Source organism: Rissa tridactyla, chromosome 7 (genome assembly GCF_028500815.1).
Source record: "Rissa tridactyla isolate bRisTri1 chromosome 7, bRisTri1.patW.cur.20221130, whole genome shotgun sequence".
NCBI classification, from domain to species: domain Eukaryota; kingdom Metazoa; phylum Chordata; class Aves; order Charadriiformes; family Laridae; genus Rissa; species Rissa tridactyla.
Genome location: NC_071472.1, coordinates 6,636,668 through 6,660,832, shown reverse-complemented (window position 1 = coordinate 6,660,832; position 24,165 = coordinate 6,636,668).

Genomic DNA, 24,165 nt, shown 5'->3' with positions numbered 1-24,165 from the left:
TTTATGTACACACAAGAGTGTATCTGTATGTGTGTGTATATATGAGTGTGTGTGTATATATATATATATAGGTATGTATGCATGTGTATTTGTAAACTCAAAGGGTACTGTTTATAAATAATTAATAGATGCTGACTATTTAGATACTTTACTCAAGTATTTTAAATTGACAGTGTGGTTGTACGTTTATTGATAAATCACTATGTTTTCCTGCTGGTAGCTCTCTCTTGAGCTGCTTTATTTGTGATGTCCCTCATCAGCTCTGCCAGCTGAAGCCTTTGCAAAGCGACTGAATGACTGTGGTACGGGTGACCCCTGGGTCGTACTTCCCTCAGAGCCACTTGGGTCTGGAGCTGTTTGAGCCTCCAACATCTCCACCCAAGCAGATGGCTTCCACCACAGTTTGGCAGGAGCCTGCTTCTCCAGGTGGCTTTTCATGCCCGGGGAGCTGCGGCGTACCACCGGGCAAACTGATTCAAGTGCTGCTGGAGGCACTGGAGTAGTTTGATTAAAACGATGGGTCACGGATGATCTCCGCTTTACCCGTGTCAAAGAGGAAATTCAGGTCCCTTAGCTTGGAAAGGACAGAGAGTTTGAACGAGACAAACGTCATGATCCTATTGCTCAAACTCTGTTTCTTCTGGGTGAATAGTTCTGAGAGAAGATAGGCTGCACTCTGATTTACGTCCTGGATCTACATCTGGGTCTGTGCAAACTCAGCAAACTGGGGGCACAAGCCCAAGGCAAGCAGTGCAATCAGTTAAAGCAGTGGACGTACATTTGATTTTGTTATTGCTCTGTTTGTGGACATTTGATTTTATTATTGCTCTCTTTGTACCCTGGCTTTCCTGAGAAAGGGAGGGATGAGTGTCTCCTAATAGGAGATAAGTTGTTTTGGTTTGTTGTTTTTTCTTCTTTACAACAGATAAATGTAGATTTTATTTTTTCTTATTTTTACACCTCTTCCACAAAAGCTGGATTTTTATCAAGCCACAGCTATAATAATTACAGTTAGATGACAGTTTTCATCCCTCATCTGTTTGTTTTTTGGTTTTTTTTAGTAAGTATATTTTCTTGAAAATAGTGTGGGTTTTTTTTCTTTATATTGGAAAAATCCAAAGACAGGGTTCTGTTACAGTTGTATTTGCATCAGTTTCCTATCAACTCACTACGTAGGAGAGGGAGAAGGTCAAGTAATTGGTAGAAAGGTCCTAGGATGAAGCATGGAGGAATTGGGCACATGCTGGCATGGGGGTCCACGCAAGCAAAAATGAACATCAGAACAGAAGAAAATTTAGCACTAAGCCATTCTGAATACTGAGACGACAGAGTTTTGCCCACCTTTGCCATGTTAAAGGTAGGATGTCATGCTTCTTTATGCCCTTGTGGTGACACGTAATTAGAGAGTGAGTGATACAATGTAGATAGAGAATATATGGTTGAACATTATTTTCAGTCTCATAGGAGCGTAGATGTTTAAGAACAGCTTGCAAAATGATTAGTTTTGAATCCCTCAGTGTGAATAGTTTCTGTATTAGAAAAGAAACCCGCCAGGTAGAAAAGATATTGCTGGAGAAATCCACCAGGAACGGAGTGCTGCTTCTTCTTCACATGAATACTTTTGTGGTCAGATCCATTGTGAATACTGTCCTGCAACAGCATTTTGAAGTGTTGGAAACTATGTAACAAAGCTTTTCATATTTTTCAATTGAATTTTTAAATTTTTTTGGTGTAGCAGGTGCATGACTGAAAATGTCACTGTGGCTCTTCTGCTGTATAGGAGATGCTAATTTCCCTGCAGCAGTGTATGGGTAGTATTGTTTCTCTTGCCTTCATCCCCACACACATATATATAGGTCTTTTCTTATTTTCAAAACCTTAAACAATAATTTAACTGGAAGCCTTTTTTCATTATTTCAGACATGAAAGGATTTGTTCAACTGGGGTCTTTAAAACTGGTGCTCTGGAATTTGAGAGGACCAACAGTCAAGAGCCTTCACCTTTTCCCTTTTCTCCTGGCTTCTTTTTTCCTTCTCTTGGTTTCTGTGTTTTTTTCCTTTTTTCTTTTTTTCCTATTAAAACTTCTTCCCTTTCTGTTCTCTCTGAATCCAAATCCTGTGTTTTTTCCAACTAACGTTTTGTTTCTGGTTGTGGTACACAGTGTATCACGTCATCCTAGTCCACCAGAGAATAATAACTTAATTAACTGTAGATTACTAGGAAAAGCTTTTCTCCTAGAATCTTTCCTGTGGAGATAACTGCCCAAGTGAAGATTATTTTAAGTGCTGAAGTCTGTCCTCATATTTACTTTTGCACGTGCCCTAGAATTTATGCATCATAACAGTACCCGGACTAGTAAAACTGCAAACTTCTCAGAAACCCAAATATTTCTTAAAATGATATTTTTCTCTTAATTTCTATGACGGTGTTCCTCTTTATGAGCCATCTTGCTCAGGAATCTTCACCCTTCGCACAGCACAGCATCTGTTAGTAAAGTGGGTCCCTCTGGATGTTCCCTGGCCCGTGGCAATATCTGGTTCTTGCTGTCCAGTTTTCACTTGCATGGATCAACAGGGCATGGTATGAAATCCTTGCTCATCCGTTCAAAGCTCTTTTTCACATATCAGAAACACTTTAAGCTCTGTCCAGTACTTTTCTATCATTTATGAAAAATCATGTCAAATTCTTATGAAGTGTGAATGTACAACTGTACCTATAAGCTCCAGTGAGGATTAAGATGCAATTGCATGAGGTGGCATGTACTTGCGCTGTAAATATTCTGTCCCTCCAGGAATTCCTACACTTTCGGCTTTTTGGCTTGTCTACTACTCATCTTAATCCTAATGGTGCATGTGATAATAATAGCACAATCTTTATGACTTTTCTCCATTTTCATTGCTATCAAGTGTCATGAACTTGAAATTTATTCAACTACTTATATAACTGTAGCAAAAAAGGATCTTACCTACTTTTAATTCCATTTTCTTGTTCCTCAGCTGGAGCAAAGCCAGCTCATGACATTGTGGGCCCTCAGCTTTACGTATATCAAAGGAGGAGGTTTAAATCTCATTACATATTTTATTTCCTTACCCAATACTAAAATGGCAAACAGACCTCAGCAAAAATATATGATTTTGAAACACCATGTGACTTGAAATATTTTACAGGAGTGAGGACAGACACCTGACCTGCAGCAGTCATCGTACACCATTAAGATCAAAGAAGCTCATGCCTTAATATACTTATATAAAATATAAACTTGATTAAAGGCCACCATAAAAAATGAGTGTGTGTTCAGCTCTCATCTCTATGAGAAATGTCTTAATGATGAACTTGCATGGAACTTATGAATGGCCGCCCAAAAATACAGCAGGAGTGCAGTGTTTTGTCTTCACAGGGGGACTGGGGCTTACAGCAGAGAGCCACTGGCCTGGCAATGGCAGAGCTGGGCTCTGCATAACCCAGGCTCCAGCCTAAACCCCAACGGATGGAACTGTAAATCAGCCCAGGGATGCGTTCAGCACATGTTAATTAGAAGAAAAAGCCATTTTATTGATGTGATGAACTTTTCTTGCCGGGGTTACCTGCCTCTAGATAATCCTCTTTGCTGAATAATCATCTCTAGAGCAATTTAGCCACAAGCCTGTTCCCATTATTCACTGTCTTGAGGATCTTGGTACATGGAGAGGAAAAGGACGGTTCAGATGTGTTGCTGCCTCATGTCCTCCAGCCACGCCAAAGACAGAGAACAAATACGGACCCCACTTGTTCAAGGGATGCAGAAATAGAGTAAGAACAAAGAGAAAAATTACATTTCTACCTGTCCACAAGTCAATGTGAATTATGTAAAATGCTCCTGATAATCAAACCACAGCTGCATTTACAAATTTCATCAGAGACATAAAGTATATATATATCCACAGACATAAATAGCTGAAAAACTAGCTTTTCTCCCACATAATGTACTTCTAATTATACTTTTGACAAAATACAAGGAGACAATAATTCATATGTAATGTCCTGCAGTATTTAACTATCAGATATGTCTTCCTAATTAGGAACTCAGAAGGCATTAAAAATCATTAGAGAAATAACTGGGTGAATGTAAGTGATCTTTTTTTGCCATGAATGTCATCTTGAATTTGCAAATGAATTCACTTTGACAATATTTCCCCTTCTTAGAGTTTTATGCAACATCTGAGCAACTGAGGTTTAGTATTATGAACAACAGCAGAAAAGAAGCCGGAGTGGTTAGGTCAGCATGGATGTGTTTTAGATAAGATATGACAGCTTGTGTGAGGACAGGGTTTGCAAACTCCATTGCCAGCACTCTACCACAGACATTAAAAAGAGCAAGATATGGATCTTGTCACATATGTGGCAACTTGTGCTTAAAAGCAAATGAGTACGGAGGAAAAAAGTCACAATTGTGGCTATTTTATCTCATTCAAGATCTGAGCTCTGCAGGACATCTTTGTGTACATGCAAGTGTAATCCGAAATCCATCCCAAATACACCTGATTCCCTGCAGCAATACTGTAGTGTATCAGAGCAGGTTTTGAGGATGCTGCTTCTCAACCGTGGGGAGCTTTAGTTAATAGGTGAAAAGCTCACAAAACTTTGTGTCACTGCGTGATGCAAGCTTGCACTCACTTCGGCTGTTCTAGTACCTGGCAACCAAACTTTTGTCACTGCTCGCAAATAACTGAAATGGCTTTAGGTCTGGTTTGACTTATTCTTGCTGAGGAGCCGCACCTAATTCTTCGGTTGTGAGTTGGATTAATTTACCGCTTGTCTTTGTGGTCTAAACTTCTGTTTCTGTTTGTAGAAGGCAGTTTTCAGAACAAACAGGTAGCTTCCAGTTCCAATTTTATCAGAATGATGTCTCGAGTTCAGGAGATAATTATTGCACTGCTATACTTCACACTGTGTGTGAAAATACCATGAATTCCAATAAATTTATCTCATATTTTCCCTGTCTGGAGTTCAAATGCTTTAAATTCCCTCATTTGAGACAAAAGGAAAATGTGCAGGCCAGAGAAAGTGCATAGTGAAACTGGAAAAAAAAACCAAACCCTAAAATTCTGCTCAAGCGAGTGATGCAGTAAAAAATACAGGACTGTTTGCTTCTCTGAAATGTGAGTCACCAGAACCTGTGTTCTTGCTTTGTAATTTCACAAATCTCCTTTCCGTGTCGTCAGTGCTCCCAGATATATATGCTTCTGCCTTTCCAGTTAAAAGCTTAACCCTCTACATCTGCAGAGTATGAGATGTCTAAGGAAGGGGATACTGTCCCAGAAAGCTTTTATTAATATGTAGTCGTGGTAACATATCTCTGAGAAAACAGCATGTGTTGCATCTTCTTCTGTGTTGCAGGATATTGTGATGTAGAAAAAGGATAATGTCAATAGGAAAGAGGTTTTTATCTGGATATAAAAAGGGCACTTTGCTTGCAAGGTAATATTAGAAAGCTACATGCCTACAACTGTCAATGCACTTGTTAGCATTCAATGGAATTGTAGTAATAAAAATGGAATTTAAAGATGGACTTTTAAAGGAAAATTGAAGTACTAGATAAGCCCCTAGAAAAGCCTCTACTGTGAATTTAGAACAATAAAAATTTGCATAAAAATAGACGGAAAATTAAACTAATGTGAGATTTCTTAAAGTGATTTTGCTCAAAGTAAAGATTAGTGGAAGAAAAGATGCAAGATGTGACACAGGGCCAGCAGGGATGTGATTTCTTCCCTGGTGGAGTGCAACATTTTGCTCCTGATCTGGTCTGCTCTGTCCAAATGAATCAATGACTGCCCCGGGTGAATTGTTCTTCTTGATTATTGAGAAAGGATCTTCTGTCTGGAAATAACTGCTCTCGAGTCCGGTAGGTTTTCGGCCTTCTCTGCAGAAACTTAGAAGTTTGATCTTAGGTTAAATATGGTTCGAATTTATCGCAATGGATGGATACGTTACAAGGGGATTGAATAGGCCAATACTTACACTGAACCCGAGTACAGGCCACTGAGACGTCACGCGGATTTTAAGAGAGAGAATGATATAAATGTCACAGGTTACGACACCCCTTTTTATCGCCTGCTCTCCAGCTCTTGTCTTAAGGGCCAGCACCCTGAAGTGAGCACGTGACGAATCGCTGGTGAAGGGCGGGTAGAGGAAGGCCTGAAATCCCTCTTCCCTGCCGTAACTCAGACAGGTGGCACCACACAGGGCCCGTCTAATTGCCTGATTGTAATGATCCCTTCTGGAGAGCGTGTACAATCTATATCCGAAGTGTTCCTACAGCGCTGTTAAAGACGTGTCTGTGCCTGATGCTTTTGTGTCTCCGTAGCATTCAAATAGCAAGGTTCTGTTTCCGTAGGACTTCATCAGACAAAGCCGGTGAGTCTAAGTGCAGCCGAGCACCTCAAATGGCAGCAACAAACTATAGGGGTGGGAGAAGAGGTATGAAGGTTACAATAACAATGTGCAAGCTATTCCGGATGATTTGGCACGGATAGCTCATTGTGTTATACGCACCACAGCCAATAAGTCATATGAACATAAGCAATTACACCCTGAGTAATTCTGGGCCTGACAAAGGACAGTGGTTGTTCATTCGGTTTAAAGTTTCTAATGAGCTCTTTGTACATCACTATTCCTGGAAAACACCCAAAACCAGTCTTGTCAAAGTGAAAATGGTATTTTATCTTTGAAATTAGGGTTAGAGAATTTCATTGCCCTGAATATTCAGCACTTTTCACGTCCTAGTTCTGCTCATTGATCATGCATGTAAAACGTTAGTGGCATCCTGGGTACTGAATTAAATTCAGTCTTTGCCATTTGCAATTCTACTCACTTTGGAGGTCACCGAATGTGACAAGGCTGCCTTTTAGTTTTAAGAGCCATGTAAACACCTCTCTAGCCTGCTGCTACCTATTGGCCCAGGGATCGGTGTTATACTTCTGGTAGGAATGAAGTGCAGTCCACACCAAATTAGCTGCCTTTGAAAAAAAAAAACCCCTCTGTGAATCCTCTGAAGCTGATGTGGCGGTTTGATTAGCAACAGGAAATGGCAATATAAACTGTCCACATGGCTGCCACAATGACTGAGGGAAGGGGAATAGAAGGGCTTTCAGTGTCCTGATTTCTTCTTGCCTTTATTGTGGAGGTTAAATGGCTTAAAAAGCATTCCTGGAGATAGAAGTATGGGTACACATATCCTACGCTGCGTCTACCTTTGCCCAAAGACACACACCTTCCCTGTTATTCTTGGTTATTTCTTTGCATCTTCATGAAAGAAAGTGATGAAGATAACCAAACCCTCACAATATTTCTTAAAGATTTAGTAAATGTAATAAATTGCCCATACTTTCATGTTTGTATGAAATTGTGCTTCCCCTGAACTGTCTCAATCTATTTCAGTGTGAACCATAAAAGTCCTTTTTTTTTTGAGGAAAACCTTCCATTGAAACTGAATAAGATGCCATCAAATTAATTAGAGGTCTACCTGGGAAAAACTATGGGCCCAGCATTCAAAACCGAGCCAGACGATGTAGCCATATAAGTGCTGGAGTTTCAAATCATGTCAATATTCGTGCTGTTCACAATAAGGTAAAGCACAATTACAAGTAAAAAGTCTGAAAAGCCCAAGTTCATAGGCATATGGTAATAGGTGTAGACAATACACTTCATATAGTACAAAATGTGCGTTAATTGACAGTGCATGGTAACATATGCACAGAGGGACATGTTTCTTAGAGGATTTTAGCTTCCCCAGAATATTTTAGAATATCTTTATTTTACTACCGTTATACTCTAGATGTGTTATTTTTCCTTCTTCATAGACAAAATATAAAATTAAACTCCTCGGTGCTCAAACCCCAAATCCCACATCAGGTTAAAGCTACGCTTTGTTTTAATCGTGCTTAAATCTTACTGAGGTCAAAGAGGGATTCTCAAGTGCTTAAAAGTAAGCGTGAGTTAAGTGCTTTGCTGGAGTGAGTCAGAATGAACAGCACTTTGCTGGATCAAGGCCTTACGGATTCGCGGTGGGATTAGTTGTGTGATTACAAGTAGCTTTTTGTGTTTTAAGTGTTTATTAAGTTAGAATCCAGGGAAAAATGTTGCAGAAGCTCTCCAAAACCAGCTTTGGATTGTCTTCTCTAAAGATTTATTATTTTTAAAACATCCTACTGATTATGCGTTCCTCCCGTGCACGTTCTTATTGTTGCTCTTTGCCCTTTGTGTGCGTTTATTGTTGGTTTTCTCCCTTTATGCATACTAGAAAGTTAAACAGTAAAACAAGATAAACAAGCAGGTATTATGTGATAATCGAACTCTTAATGTCAGTGTTATGATGCAAGTAATGCAACTCAAGGTCTCTTATCCTTCAGTAGCTAGACAGTAATTGCCTGATGATAATCATGATAACTACACTCCCTGGAGTTCCGTTACTGCTGTTGAGAAATATCTCCTGAATCTCGCACATGAGCATGATGAAAACCCCCACATTCAATTATTCTACTGAAAGTTGAATGATTATGATGCATGTTCCCTGACACGGTGATTTACACAAATAGAAGTTTTATTCTGCGAGGAGAGATAATATTTTAAAGCAGAAATAATTAAATCCAATGTGGAAACTTCATTCATTGCTGAATGCAGGGTCTTCTCGTTTGCAGAGCAAGCATTTTATTACCTGCGTTACATCCCACAACAAGTGGGGATGTAACAATAACTGATTATATTAAGAGGCTATTTTTGAAAAATATGGTTGCAAGGAGTAATCAGTTCAGGTCTGGCACGAGGGGTGAATGGAGATTACATCCTCTTAATTGTTTTGGCAAGTTTGTCGTTTTTGTATGAAGAATGATGCCTTGTTACCCGCTACAGCTACGGCCAGTCTACGGATCCCTCGCACAGTCCAGGGTGGCCTTTATTTCTCCATGACTGTTTTCCTAACAGCACAGTCATTTAGACCACCTAAACCAGCGACAGTTGTTGGTGGGTTTTAAATATTAGCTTACTATGAAAAATAACCTTATCACGGTGGATTGTGGATAATAAGATTTGGTTTCTTATGAAAATTATCATAAACATTTAAATCTTGGAAATGGGCAGAAATATGCCAAGGTCTTTTTTTTATTGCTTCCCTGGGAGGCGAGGAGTGTTGAAATACAGATTGTGGAAGGTCTAGATAATGCTGTCTTTTGGTTTGTGGCTCTCGCACGGCTGTTACTGTAATATACAGGGTGAACATGTGGGATGAGGTGCTGGATGCAGTGATGGCAATGGCAGAATACCTGCCGGCTGCAGGGGGGGCAGGATCTCACTTGTCCACCTTTGATAACAACATAAAAACTGCTGGACTGAAGTGGACCGCTGGCTCCAGCAATTTCCAGTTACAGACCTCAGTAAAAGAAGCAGGAGGAGGGTAAGGTAAGGTAAATCTACTCTTGGCGTATTCATTCAGCCCAGGCAAGAAGCAGTTTAGGGCCTTACTGAGGAATGTTTACATTCGCACCATGGCTGACAGCCCTGATCAATCTGCCCAATACCTTTTAAAAGCAATTTATTCTTTTGGTTTCCACAGAATTCTTTAGCAATGAGCTTCACGATTAAAATGCATTAGGTAAAAAAGTACCATATGCATCACAGCACTGTCTATGGGTTATCTCTGTTCTAAAGAAATTGTCGTATTCACCTGTAATCAAATTATGTGTGTGTTAGGAAGCCTGTCCCCCAACCTCTTCTCCCCTGATAGCCATCCTCCCTGCCTCTGATCCTCGTCATCCTTCCTCTGGTATTTTCCGAGGTGCGGGTCAGACAAAGGTGTATTTTCCAAACTGCTGATCTTTTAAAAAGGGTGCAGACCACTTACTTAGGTTACGTGCCTCAAATTCTACTTATTTCCCCTTGCTTTTAAAACTTGTTCCCTGCTTATGTTTTTGAGTTCCTCGTAGTCCTTGTATTTTGAAAAATAATGTATAATTATTCTTTTTCTCTGTGCTATTCATGTGTTTGTAGTTGCCGTCTTTCCCAGTCTGATGAGTCCTTGTCTATTTAGTTGCTTCTCCTGTGGGAGCTGCTCCAAACCCCTGATGAGTTCAGCCATGTGTCAGATAGGGATAATAGATTATTTGCCTTACAGGTTGTTACGAATCCAAGTGACTCGATACTTTAAAAAGCTCTTTGAAATCCTTGGATAGACCTGTTTTCTATTTATTAGGCCTTTGCTTTCTCTCTCAGATTAATGCGGAAACACAAAGGTATACAAAGCAGTTGTTTGCTCAGGATGTCAGAATTGCCTCATTTGAATTTTTGGTAGGGTTTGAGTCTTATTTAAATCTGATCCACCTCATCCAACACTTAACAATAACCTCGGTAACAATGTTACTGAGACATTTGATTTAATTAGATAATCCATTACTCAAAAACGCACAAATCCAGCAGAACCAGGGGAATTTTTTTACCAACTGGCAGCAGCCTTCTCCAGGTCTTGGGGCATGCATGAAGTGTTGCGAACCACTATTCCCCATTGTGTTACCAACCGATTGTGTGAGTTTACGAGCAATTAAACAAGGTGAACTAAATTCTTCATGCCCTTACAATGACGATATACTGGTACATTTGGAAAAGTTTCACCAGTTGCAGTGGAGTTTGTCCAGAGTTGCATCAGTTGATATTTTTTCTTGTGCTTTTCTTACGCTCAAAGAAACCAGAAGGGTGTGTATTTGTATAAATCACAAGATAAAAATTTTTTACATTCTAAAGCATATTAAAACATTAACTAAAAAGAATACTTTTTTCAGTGATTGCAAAAGTTATTCAGCTCTTTGGGAAGCCCTCATCTTCTCTGAAGATGATGATGGTTCCAAAGGACAACTGGTCAGACATAAATCTCCTGGGGAGGGGTCACAGCCTCAAAGATGTGAGCCCACATCGTTCTTACTGCAACTGGAAAACGCGTTTTTAAAGCGTGGCAACGAAGATGTCCTACAGCCCGATTTGAAAAATAACTCATGCAAGTCATCCTTGTTTTCTCCCTCCTTCTGTTTCTTTTTAAAATCCATTCATAGAGAACTATGCAAATTATTTTAAATAGACCTCAGGCTAATGCCACTGTTTTAAACGTGTAACAGCAGTGTGAAAGATGTGAGCGCACTGTTTAATTTATTTGTAACAGTAGATCAGTGTTTCTCATATTTCCTGCTTGTTTTTTTTTTTTTTTTTTTTTAAGAAAGATTTAATCCATGCGAGAGCAGCAGCAGCCCTAGAATTCTGCTCAAGGATCCATGTCCCCCTCCTGCCTGTGGAGCACTGGGAGGATGAGGAACACACTAATAATATTTTTCTACCGTAACCACCTCCATTTTCTTCTTCAGACGCTTTGTTTCCTGCGCTAATATTCTAGTTCTCTCGACATAATGAATGAGCTTAGGGACTTGCAGGAGTTTCAGTGCCATTTGTTTTTTATCCTAAAGGAAAATACAAACCCCTCTGTCAGACAGGACTCTGCATAAAAATAAGTGCTTGCTGCAATACAGAAGCTGAAGGTGACCTATGGTAATAAATGATACAAACTTTTTTTTACGCTGAAAGCATTCCTCCCTAGGTTTTCGTTGTTCTAGCTGACATTTCCTCTCATGATTTAGGTACTGCATAGTATTTAAAGTATATGCTATTTAAATGGTAATAGATAATTGAGCATCTTAATGGACTTTCTTATATCTCTCAATTATTGTTTACTGATTTGCTTAGTGAGGAAACAAAATTGAATGCGGATAAAAATAGATTTTCTAATTTGACTTTTTAAATTGAGAATGAAAGCAAATATTTTGCCAAATCAGAAACTGGTAAAACATTTGGTTAGGTCAAAAAAGATGTTTATATTTCCAGCCTATTAATGAGAAGGACAATAAAGGGTCTATAAAAGAAATAATTTCAAATGAGAACAGAATCAAGAGATTTATTTAAAAGGTAAGAAGCTTGCCTGCTTCTCATGTTTCTTGTGATTTTTCTTATATTTCTTAATTCCATGTTATCCTTTACCATTCTTTTTCTTTGAAAGTTTTGGTGCAAATTTCTTTGCTTAGTCGTACCTCTCTATGAGAAAGAACATTTATTTTAATATTCCTCCGTGATATTGATCAATATTTATGCTATTAACCAAGCAGTTGTATAACAACCTGTCTGTTCCAATACTTAACTATTTCTTTCTTCTTTCTATAAATTGCTAAATTGTTCCTTTGCATCTCCTGTTAATTGAGAGAATAAGTTACTTTATTTCTTCAGTAATAAAAGACAATCCCCACAACTGAAAATCTTTGGGGAGCTGATAGCAGTCGGGGCTCAGAAAAGTGACAGAAATGCTCTAAGCAAAGATGAGAAAGGATAATATTATTTTTTTTTCCTATTTGGAGATGTCGTGGTTGGACTAAAGGCTGCTTGGTCCCTTGAATTGGAATTTTCCCTCAGTTTCCATAAAGGCAGGACTGAGGCCCATAGACACGCAAAGCTCTTAACAAACTAATTAATATTCACAAAAGCGAGCCAGGAATTGGAAAGACGAACTAATGAGAAATGATTAAGAGTTAAATATGCATGGCATAGCTTAACAACTATTAAAGCAAAGGACACAGTAGTTGCCTGCAAATACAGAATGTAAATAGAAGGGGCAGAGGAATTAGTGAGGTTGGTTCTGGAACTAATGGAATAATATGCAGTAAAGTTGTTGTCTTTTTGCTTATTAAACTTTCCCTTAAGTTCTAATGCAATAGGTGATACTGGAAAGAAAAATGAGAAGGAAATGTCAGGATAAAAGGATAAAACTGAAAAAAAAAAAAAACCCACAACCAAAAAAATCCAGGCCCTGGCCAAAATATCAGATTTTAATAACACTTTCTGCCTCTGAAATCATTAAAAAATGCAAGAAGGGGGACCTAGAGAGTTACAGGACTGTCAGCCTCACCCCAGTGCCTGAGGAAATCATGGAGCAAGATGCGTGGGTGTGATGCTGTGTCCAGACACACAAAGGGCAGGGAAGTCACAGGAGCAGCCAGCCCTGGTTTGCAAAGGACAACTCGTGCTTGGCTGCTGTGACTGCCACCCCGACGGGAGGACTACTTCCAAACTGGGTGACGGCCACGAGTGCTGTTTGGCTCAATATTAGCATAGCCATCAAGGCAAACCCCACCAAATCCCAAGAGCCAAACTGAAGCAGGAGGGGCTAGGTGGGTGGCTTAGGAGGAGGGTGGACCTCAGAGGGATCTTAACAGGCTGGAGATACTGGCCATTGGGAATCTCGCAGAGCACAATGAAGGACAGTCAGAAGTCCAGCACCTGGGATGGGGTGACCTCGTGCCACAGCTGAGGCTGGGGATTCACTCCAGAAGCACCTGAGGTGCTGGTGGACAACACATTGACATGAAGTCAACAGTGTGGCTTTATAGCAATGGAGGCTAACTGTGGGCTGGGTTGTGTTTGCAGGACTGCAGCCAGCAGGGGAAAGGACGAGGTTATGCCCTTCTGGGGACAGCACTGGGGAGGCTGCATCCACAATACTACGTCTAGTTTTAGGAGGTGTACGCAAAACGGAGAGTTTTCTGTGGAGGGCTGCTAAGATAGACAGGACACCTGCTCACTTGTGAGGAGAGGCTGGGGGGCTGGCTTGGCCTTGCCTGGAGAAGAGAAGGGTGGGATGGGGTGGAACCCAATATCAGTCTTCTCCAGCTCTTCTCAGAGAAGCACAGAGGAAGGACAAGAGGCAAAAATTTTATGTTGCAACAAGGAAGATTCAAATTGGACATATGGAAAAAACCTGGTATGGTGAGCATGGTTAAACACCAGACCCAGGAGCCCAGAGAGTCTGTGGAGATTTTCTAAACTCAGCTGGACACATCCCTGGGCACCCTGACCTCAGTGGGAAGTTGGCCCATCTTCCAGCAGGAGGCCGGACTGAGTGACCTCCAGCCAGCTTTTTTCTGTGATTTTACGCAGTGGCCTAAATCGCTGATTACAGCTGAGCCTCTGCCGCAGGAGGGTGCTCAGAGAGGCAGGGTGAGCGGGCGAGGAGGGAACAATCCAATGAATTAACCACATATAAGAAGGATTTCTGAGTGGAGTTGAGAAGAAGCTCGCAGCCAAAGATAGCACGTATTGCAGTCAAACTCCAGTGTAGCCAGAGGGTCTGGGGACTCCATAGAAAACTTGCAGCCACCAGGATGCCCCTACAAGGAGCCCAGGGCTCACTCTGGGCATGGGAGAGCTGTGTGAACCCGTCCCGCCTTGTGATCAGAAGCCATTTATGAGAGATTTTGTGTTGGTAATTGTTTTCTGTATTGTTTAAACCAGATTTAAAATGCAAGTCTATTGCAAGAGTTTTTTGATATTTATTGTTCTAATTTAGTTGACAAATTGATGCTACTATAAAGCCAATGTTCTGTTAAATCTAGTTTGCTTGAAACAATACTTTACAGGTGAAACACTAGAATAATTGAAGTGTGCATGCCTGTTATGCTCCTTAAAGTGATTCACCTGCCTTTGAATGCATTCAGCAAGATTTACTTTAATACCTAGTGTCATACAATAGAACATTTCAGGACAATCTGCATATTTAAAATGCTGTAATTCTGTTTGGCAAGTACGGGCTAACAGAATGACAGCGCGTGCGCTTTCAAAGCCTGGTGTCTGTAAAACACGGTTCTGGAGCCCAGTTTGTTGGTGGGGTGGTGGGGTGATATCCCGCCTGCGGCCTGGAGACACTAGCAAGGTTCAGAGCTGCCAGGTGAGTCCTGAAATCTGATTCCTGAAAGCATTTAGAAAATATACTTAACGTAGAAGTATAGTTAGAAGTATACTTAAAATCCTGATTTGGATTTGCTGCCATGATAGATTTCTGTCATCTCTGGAATACATTGTATTTTAAAATTGCGCTATACGCCCCAAGTAGCTTTACGTGTGAAGATGTGAAGGAAACACAGGATGAAAACCAGAAGATTTAAGTCTAGCTATAGATTGAATATTGGTGATTTATATCGGCAGTGGTGATTTCTGTGCTTAGAAGATCAAGAGTTCTTTTAAATTTGTATCTTACTGTAACGACATTGGGTCAGAAAGCATCAACCCCATCTAGGATAAAAAAAAACCCAACCCTTTTTGCCTTTCTTACAAGAAATAGTATTATTGCAAACTTGAAGTATAGAAAAAAACCCATTATTTCCTCCAAGGTGGTATGCCATCTTAATAAGACTTATCTTCAAGACAAGAAAAAATGTACTTTTCAAATCCCACATGCATTATAAACCACCACTTAAAAAACCTTTGTTCTAAAGTGCTGGCAATTTTACCTGGGGCAGACATTTTGCTGCATTTAAAAGGTCTCCACAGGATACTAGTAAATCTAAGGTGAACTAGAAAGACCTATGGATACAATGAAATTTAAAGTTTTTGGTTTTCCAAGTTTCGGTTGGTTTTTTCTTTAAAAAAATGTAACTTCCACCCTACTTATATAACCTTAGCTTATGCTTAATATCATATTTGAAGAGAGAAACGGCTAGTGAAAAGACTAAATTCATGTTTTTTCAAAAAATATCATTAGAAAACATAGCACTGTGACAATTTAAGCAAATAGACAATTGAAGTAAACTAACAACATAACCAGTAATGTATTTGGGTCATGAGCCAGAAAAGCCCATCTGGCATTCCCAGCGATAGCAGGAACAAGAGCTGCCACCTTTTATTGCATATTGATAAGGTCTGGTAACTACTGGATTGCTCCACCTGAATGCAAAATTGCAGACGTAGTGGGTAACGCTCAATCACAAGTGGTAATTAATGCAACACCAGAAGAACATTTCTGGACACACGGCTTTTCCAGTTAGAATTGGCCTATTTTGCTTTAAAGAACTGGAAATTGAAATTCTGCAACCGAAGTGTTTATTTGAGATAAAACAAAAAAAAAAATTAGCGGCCGTTTATGCAAAAATAGATTCAATTCCTGAGAAGTATGACTGGCTGGAAGGCCTGGCCCACAAACTCCACCTACGCAGCAGCGTGGCAGTGGTGGTTCATCACGAGCATCTCCACAGGTTTAATGCAGAGTGAAATCCTACTGAAAACAGGCATGAGAGAGCTGAGCACGAGTGTGATTTCATTGCAGCCATGGAAAATGTAGCCTCGTAGGAGCGTGCAAGCTATTCCCTACACCTCCAGCAACCTGGATTTTAAATAGGACAAGGATTTTTTTCTGACCATGTGGACAGTTGAAGATAATGCCTGGAAAATGAGGTTTTTTGATTGGGTTCTTCTTTAACTCGGTTTACAAACTTGTGTTAGGATGCACTAATTTTGCTTTTACTAGAATGTTCCACGTAATTGGCAGATGCCAAATGTCTTGTGAAGACAAGGCCTAACTCCTGAATTACGCCCCCACAATTAAGATTGTATCAGTCACTCTTTAAAACATTAGAATGTCCATATAATTTTGTTAGGGTTGAGAGCTTTCAGTGTAACTGGGAAAGCTAAGTTTAATAACAGAGTTTAAAAAAAAAAAAATAAAATAATGAAATAGATGGTGCCAAAAAGGTTTCCTTTTTTTCCTTACCAGTCATTTTCCTGGCATGTATTTGAATGCCTCTCAGCCTTTTATACCTAGGAGCAGAGGTTATAATAATGGCTTTAAATTTGTAATCTTGTGCAATAAAACCCTTGCCATTAATGCAAGGTTAAGTATCTGATTTTTAAACCTATGAAGGTCAGGAAAGTAAGGAGATAAAATTACCTACGCAATTTAGCTTGCAAGTTTAATGTATTAAACAGAGTTTACAACTACACACTGTGGTGGAGGAGCATCTGTCCCAATAGTATGAAAAACACCTTTATAATGACTTGACTGGTTCTCTGACTGATCCGTAAGCAGAGAAATCAATCCCAAGCTGAGGCAGGACCCTGCAGTGTGGAGCCTGCGGTTCCCTGGGGCCAGGCAGTTGTCAGTCCTGTTCCCTCGCCGCTCGCCTTCCCAGGAGCGTGAGTTTATAAGACTTCCCTGCAAAATGGAATATACGGCCAGGCACTGACTCTGTTCTCTAGACAGAGAAGAAAAAGGCCTCTTCCATCGATTAATCAGTTTTTAGCTTCAGGATTTAGGCTGCTGCTTTCTGGTGGGATTTCTTATACCATCCTGGGCAAGAGTCTGAAATAGCAACGGGAGAATGCTTGCACAATACGGACTAGTTATTTTTGGAAGGTGACAGCCCATCTTACCCAATGTTTTTACAGAATCTATAAAAAGAGCAGGAAGAAAATTGCCTTCTTTTTTGTTTTTCTCCTATTTCTTTGGACTTTTATGAAGTCCAGTTAAATTCTTCAATCTCAGAATCCTCCCTGACAATTTAGCCATATTAAAGAATCACAGACTGGCAGGGGTTGGAAGGGACTGTTGGAGCTCATCTAGTCCAACCCCCCTGCCAGAGCAGGGTCACCCAGAGCAGGTTGCACAGGAACGTGTCCACGAGGGTTTTGAATGTCTCCAGAGATGGAGACTCCACCACCTCCCTGGGCAGCCTGTGCCAGGGCTCTGCCACCCTCAAAGTAAAGAAGTTTTTCCTTACGTTCACTGATTGAATTTATTGGTTTTTGAACTTGATCTTGGTGAGCGGCATGATTCCTGCCTGATATTCTCTTTCTCATATGATGTGTTTTGGTTATAATCAGCTGTGAAACATTCTGTTGTAATTCTGTACAAAAGAAGTTTTGCAAAAAGTTTTATAGTTACTTAGCTTGCAGCGAGTCCTGCTGCAGCAGTATTTAAAAACAGAGAACTAGGTGAAAATTTCTCAAAGGATTCAATGCCATGGTTTTAGTTTGCTTTTAATTAAGCTTTCTTCTTCCTCCCTTGAAACTTAGTCTCCTCGGAGGCTAGGCACATGCTGTGGAAATATTCACCACAATTCACATCAGCTCAGAGAAAACTGCATCAAGGCCCAAATCGCAGCCAGTCTCCATGAACTCATGGCTCATCTATGATGGGTGCCAGTTGTTTCAAAAGAGTCAAAATTCAGTGTGAATTTAGACTCAGTCAGACCTGAATTTTAGCTCTGTTGAGCTAATATCCCTAAAAAACCCATGGGTAGTGATGTGATATTTGATGTGTACCGATTGGATGTGAGCTCTTGAGGAAGCTCGGCCATGGACTCAGCTTAGCAGAGGAGGGAAGCTGCAATTATATAAAAATAATTTCATGCCTCTTGGGTGATCTTTACAACTGCTGCTTTTCCTTGTTTTCCCCCTTTTTCCTCCTCATCCTGACATCACCAGAATCAACTTGTCCTTACCCATCTTCTTGTTCGGCCCCTTCCCTTCCCTTCCCTCCCCTCCCCTCCCCTCCCCTCCCCTCCCCTCCCCTCCCCTCCCCTCCCCTCCCCCTCCCGCTCCCCCTCCCCCTCCCGCTCCCCCTCCCCCTCCCCCTCCCCTTCCCCTTCCCTCTCCCCTCTCTTTTTCTTCTCTTTTTCTTTTTTTTTTTTTTTCTGAAGCAAGAAGGAAGGACCTCTTCTTTCCTGGGTTCTTGCACACGTTATATTCATGCCAGAGCTTTTGTTTGCCAGTTACCTCATGGCAGCTCACATATTGGTAAACAGTAATTTGGACAATCTCAAAAAAATTATTCCAGGCTACAGATGTTAGTTGTTTTGCTGGAAGACTATCAAAAATAGCAGGGAAGAGAGCTGTTGCCAGACTGCATTATCGTGTGCCAAGGATGAATTTTCACTCATAGCAAAACTCAAATTCAGATCAAAATCAGGATTCTGCTCCATATGTGATCTAAATACAAATGGGTTCGTAGGTATTTAGTTCATGAGGCACGATGGGTCACTGAGACATGGATGATTTGACCGCTGTGATGGTGAAGAAGGGGTGAGAAATACAGGGAGGCAGCTGCGCTCATAGCTGGCATGGGTTCACTGCTAATCCTGACCTGTGTGTGATGCTTCTGGAGGTACTGGTGCAGTAGGTACTGGTGAGACACACCTAGGTATTGGTGGACTATAAGGGATTTAGTCTCCACTCATCCTTCTTATGATGTTATCCTTTTAAAGGAAAGATTTTCAAAACAAGGAAAGCTCTTCATACATCTTAATAATGGAGGATGTTGAAGTATAGAGCATTTTAATGCCTTTGCTGAAGGTCTATGGTAAATTCGTGGCAGATTTAGGATTAAAATTGATGTTTTCTCTATCCTTGTCCTAAACTCGGTCTCAAACAGTCCTGACACAGGCTTTCTGAGTCAGCTCTGCAGAAATGGGAGACTGGCAGAGTCTTCCAAGACGGTATATGGCGTTAACTCATTCCTACAGTGTGTTCTGCTCCCTCCCATGGTAACAAGACACAGCCATGCATATTGGGAAATGGAAGAAGTCAGAATGGGTGCTAATCTTAAAAAAACCAGAAAAAAAGGTGAAAAACACGGCAGGACAACAACTTATATGTCAATAGCATGACCACTTTCTGTCCCTCAATGCAAGCGAGGTGTTGTCAGAAGATTACTACTGCATAAAAATCTATTTATAGAAGGCCAAGTAGAAGAATGGATCACAAAAGAGCATGTCCCAAGAGGCAGCTTCCTTCAGCTGAGTCTTCAGCCTAATCTCTCAAAAATACATAAATATTCAGCTACATGGAATATTACTTGTTGCGTAAGGAGGCTGAAATGATGGTATTGGTAAAGTTAGTGGAGGCAGTAAGAAGGAAATTAATATAATAGCTGGAAAGAGATGATAGTTTATGGAAAATCCATTTATAACGTTAAGGGGCTTGTTCATAGTTGTTACTGCTTTCCCCAGAATGGTTGGAGAATGTGTCATAACCTACATTTTTTTGAAGCACAGTACCTGTATTGTATTTTCGCAGTCTGTTTACCTTTAAAAAGCCTTAGACTTCATCATAAAGTAAACCAAATTTCTATTTTGGTCTGAGGTCAGAGCATTTATATGAAAATCAGAGAGGCGGGGATAAATAGGCATGGATCTTAGAGCTGTGGTGTATATTAACAGGGGAGATACTAGCAGATTTCGTAACGCTTTTAACACATTTTTGCCAGAAGTGGTTGTCATAAGCCTGTGTCTGTGTTTAACATGTGTCTGTTCTGTATGTTAAATAAGTGGTTTCAGAATTGAGTGATAGATATTTAAGTCCTATATGATAATGGACAGAGAGTTTCTGAAAGGGAGAAATTGAACATTATGCATTTTATTGGAGCTTTGTGAAGTTGCAGACTTCAATTTGCTACAAACCAGTGGAGCTAAACCAATGTTCACAAAGATGGGAAATTTTAGAGAAATAAACCTATAGCTTTTTTTCTCCTACCTCTTGCTGTCTTAGAGGTTAAAACTGTATAATACTTTGTGCTAACAGTAAGCTTTATTACACAGACTTTGCAGTATTTCAGACTACAACTGCATTACACTGTTTCATTTTAGCGTTGATGCTCGATGCCAGCTTCCAGGTGAAGAAGTTTTGAAGGAGTAGTGAATTTTACGCTTCAGTAGTATCTTCTTTTTCTGTTAATAGGCTATATTAGACATAAAACCACACCATGCTAAAATGAAGTCAAGGTTTATTGATAACTCTTTCCTTCGGCTCAGGTAGAAAACAAATGTGCTAAGTTAAAAGATGTATTTTCTCATTATCTTTGTAAGTGCCTCCTAAAGCAGAATTAAAAATGACATACCTGTCTTTCATTCATTAGAAACAAAATAAAATTATGTGAAAAAAAAAAGAATAAATACTTTTTGGTAGGCCACCACCTGAAATAGCAGATATTTAGACTGCTCTCCTTAACATTAAGTTCTTGCTTTTGAACTTGAAAGCAGTGGTTTGTTATAGATCAACTTTGCATTTTTAATGCTAAAAACTGTAAAATAGAATGTACGACCTAAATTAAATGATTTAGAAATAAGAGTAAGTATGTTAATGTGAATATAATCATTAAATTGAACAATTATTCATTATTGTGACATGTATGTCATGCGAGATGAATACTGAATGTTATTCTACCGTGTTAACAGCGACAGTAGTATTTACCTTCAATATAATCTTTTACTTTTAAAATAATAAGGTTGTCCAACTGCTAGAAAATAATCAGATTTTAAGTAGCAGAGCTCTAGAAATTAAATTAAATAAATTTTCTATCTGTCTATCTATGTTTAACTGTTTTCTTTCATATAACATAATAGATGAAGTTCAGTTAATGAAAATGGTGCACTAATCTGGTAAAATGCCACCTCACCTTTAAAGCTTTTCTTGCTTGTAAAATTGACTTTTTAAGGGGAAAAACTTCTATCAAGTAGCCCAACTAATTGGAAAACTGTACTTGTGATATAATGTGATATAAAGTAGTCAAGACAGTGGAAGGTCTCTAAGGGACGTTAAAAAGTAACAAGCCCTGCTTTTGTGGAGCCGACAGCTGCACTTAAAATTCAAAAGATTAGCAGATAATACTTTATTATTCTGTCCTGATTATCATAACTCTGCATTTTATTTATATATTTTTAGTGAAGCCTGCAAGCATTGAAGTTTGTGATGTTCCTCACCTCTTCCTTATTTACTTCTTTATCTACATCTCACTCTCTTTCCCTAGTATCTCCAACAGAGGTTATTTCCACAATCTTTTCTCATCTTGCAGGCAAAGTTAGTACCATTTTTTTTAGCTATCAGAATTTAATCAGGGAAGGCGCCTGGGTGAAGAAGGGGAAATCTGCTCTGTGCTTGGAGGTAAGAAATGCCAAATTTCTGGCAGACTGCATACAATCCAACTTTGGCCCCTTCCTGTGTCCGTACAGCGCACCAGCTGAGGCAGGGATCCTATGGAAAAGTGTGTTCCTGTAATTAAAGCCCGTATCACTCCATTTATGAGGGTATTGTTAAGGTTTAAAGGATAAGTATCAGCCTGGCATTATCTGACACTGACAGCCTGACATAGAAACTTTCAAAAGATAAATGGCCTATTTTTAGGAGAAAAACAAACTGTAAGCATCATCTCAGTAGATGTTACAGGTTATTGCACTCGCAATCGTGACTTTCCTGTTGCCATTGCAGAAGTGGTCACGTTATCTGGCAGCCCTGTGCTGTCAGTGCCCACGATGGGGAGGAAGGGCTTGTGGGACCTCCTGCCCATAGGAGTCTTCCCTGGCATCCGGAGCAGCTTTGTGGTCAAGGCTTTGGCCAGCCTGGACTACCTGGGACAAAATAACTCATCAGGTTATAGAGTCATAGAATCACAGAATGGTTTGGGTTGGAAGGGACCATCTAGTTCCAACCCCCCTGCCATGGGCAGGGACACCTCCCACTAGACCAGGTTGCTCAAAGCCCCATCCAGCCTGGCCTTGAACACCTCCAGAGATGGGACCTCCACGACTTCTTCCTGCTATGAAGAGTGGTCTGAGCGATGCCCTTGCCTGACGCTATGGACCATCCTATGTCCCAACCCTTGGCAGGCAGTTTGCCCTTCCAGCTCCTGCAACTGTATCCCGGAAGCTTGAGGGGTTCTAGCAATTTGGGAAGCTGGAGACAAACCTAAAGACACTTCTGCTCCCTCGCGCCCTGATCCCAGCAGTCGAGGGCCCATGGGGAGCAGTGAGGAGCTCCTCCTTCTGCTCTCCCTAAGAGCATCAGACATTTCTGATTAGGCCTCCTGTTAGCACAAACCAGAGTTTCCATGGAAAATAATATCCTACAGCCAAATTAAGTTGTGCTGCAATGACTTAATGAACCTGCATTACTGAATGTTCCTTGCCTGTGTCTGTTCCCTCGGTATATCTTCTGCTCTCTGGAAACACCAACAAAACAGGCTGCTTTGCTCAAAATAAGGCTTGACAGGTTTAAAAATGTCGATGTTGGGTAGGATAGCAAAAAAATCCCAATGCAGCTTATCAACAGCTGGGTTTTGTGTGAATGTTTCTGTCCACCGCGCCTGCTACGCAGGGAAATGAGACTGCTCAGTCTCTTCATAAATATCCAATAAGCTATAATGTCATCAGTCTTCCTAAAGATAAAATATTAAACACTGTAAATGGTATTTGACCTCTATTATGGTGTCTGGAGGATTAAAAATGCTTGGATTCCGAGCGGCGCGCTGTCACACGTGCCCCCAGCCTGCGCTGTGTGTTTGCGGTCGGAGCCTGTGGCAGGGGACGCCTGGGAGGAGGACAGCCCGCGCCAGCGCTGCCTTTCCTCCAGCACCTGCCCTCAGCGTTGTGAGCCCAGCGCTATTCTGTGCTTTCAGTGGTGGTTTAGAAATTATGTTGGAAATACGGAAACTGTGCTACTGCGACATCTCCGGACGTTACCAACAATACAGTGTCAAACTGCATTCTGTCAGCTTCGCTTTCAGTTTTTCAAAGATAATGTTTTTGCAAGACTATTTTTAAAATCTATACTTACAGTTCCCTTCTGAGCACTGATATCATACATTTCGAAACAAGGATGAATTTGCTGTGGAGAACTGCCATATTTGTCTTTAATAGGCGATAAACAATGTTTTGTGCTGCTGAGTGAGTGAAGCTGAACCGGTGCCTTAAGTTATTTGAGAACACAGGATTATTATGGATGAATGTGTCTGTTCTCATTTCTGTCAGAGTATCCATCATACTTCCGTTTTGAAATCAAAGATATGGAGCAAAGAATATCTGGCTCCAGGGCTTTGATTTTCAATGAGATCTGCTTGAAGAAAGAAAGGGGAAAAGGAGGAGCAAGTGGATGATAGAGGATTTTGCCTCTGTATGAATGTAGCCTGGGTACTGACAAGGACACGAATAATAGTCAACATGAATTTATTAAGAAAAAATCATGTCAAACCAATCCTTTTCTGTGGAAAGTGCTACGTGTCTTAACTTCATTGTCTTTTTGCAACCGTGTCAGAATTTTTTTCCTAAGTCAGCTGAGGAAACCTGGTCCAGGTGCATTTGCTGTGGGGAGAGGAGGGAGCAAATCTGTGGAGTTAATGATGGTTCACCGTGTGGACACGCTTTGCTCCTGAGGCTCCATTGGATCTGCCCCATGGCTGGTGACAGCCTGTTTTTGCTAGTGACCGGGATGGTAGACCAGAAATCCTTTCTAAGAAAAGTGCAGGTAATACACAACTGCAGTGGGCTGCAGGTTAACTTAGGGTTAGGATTC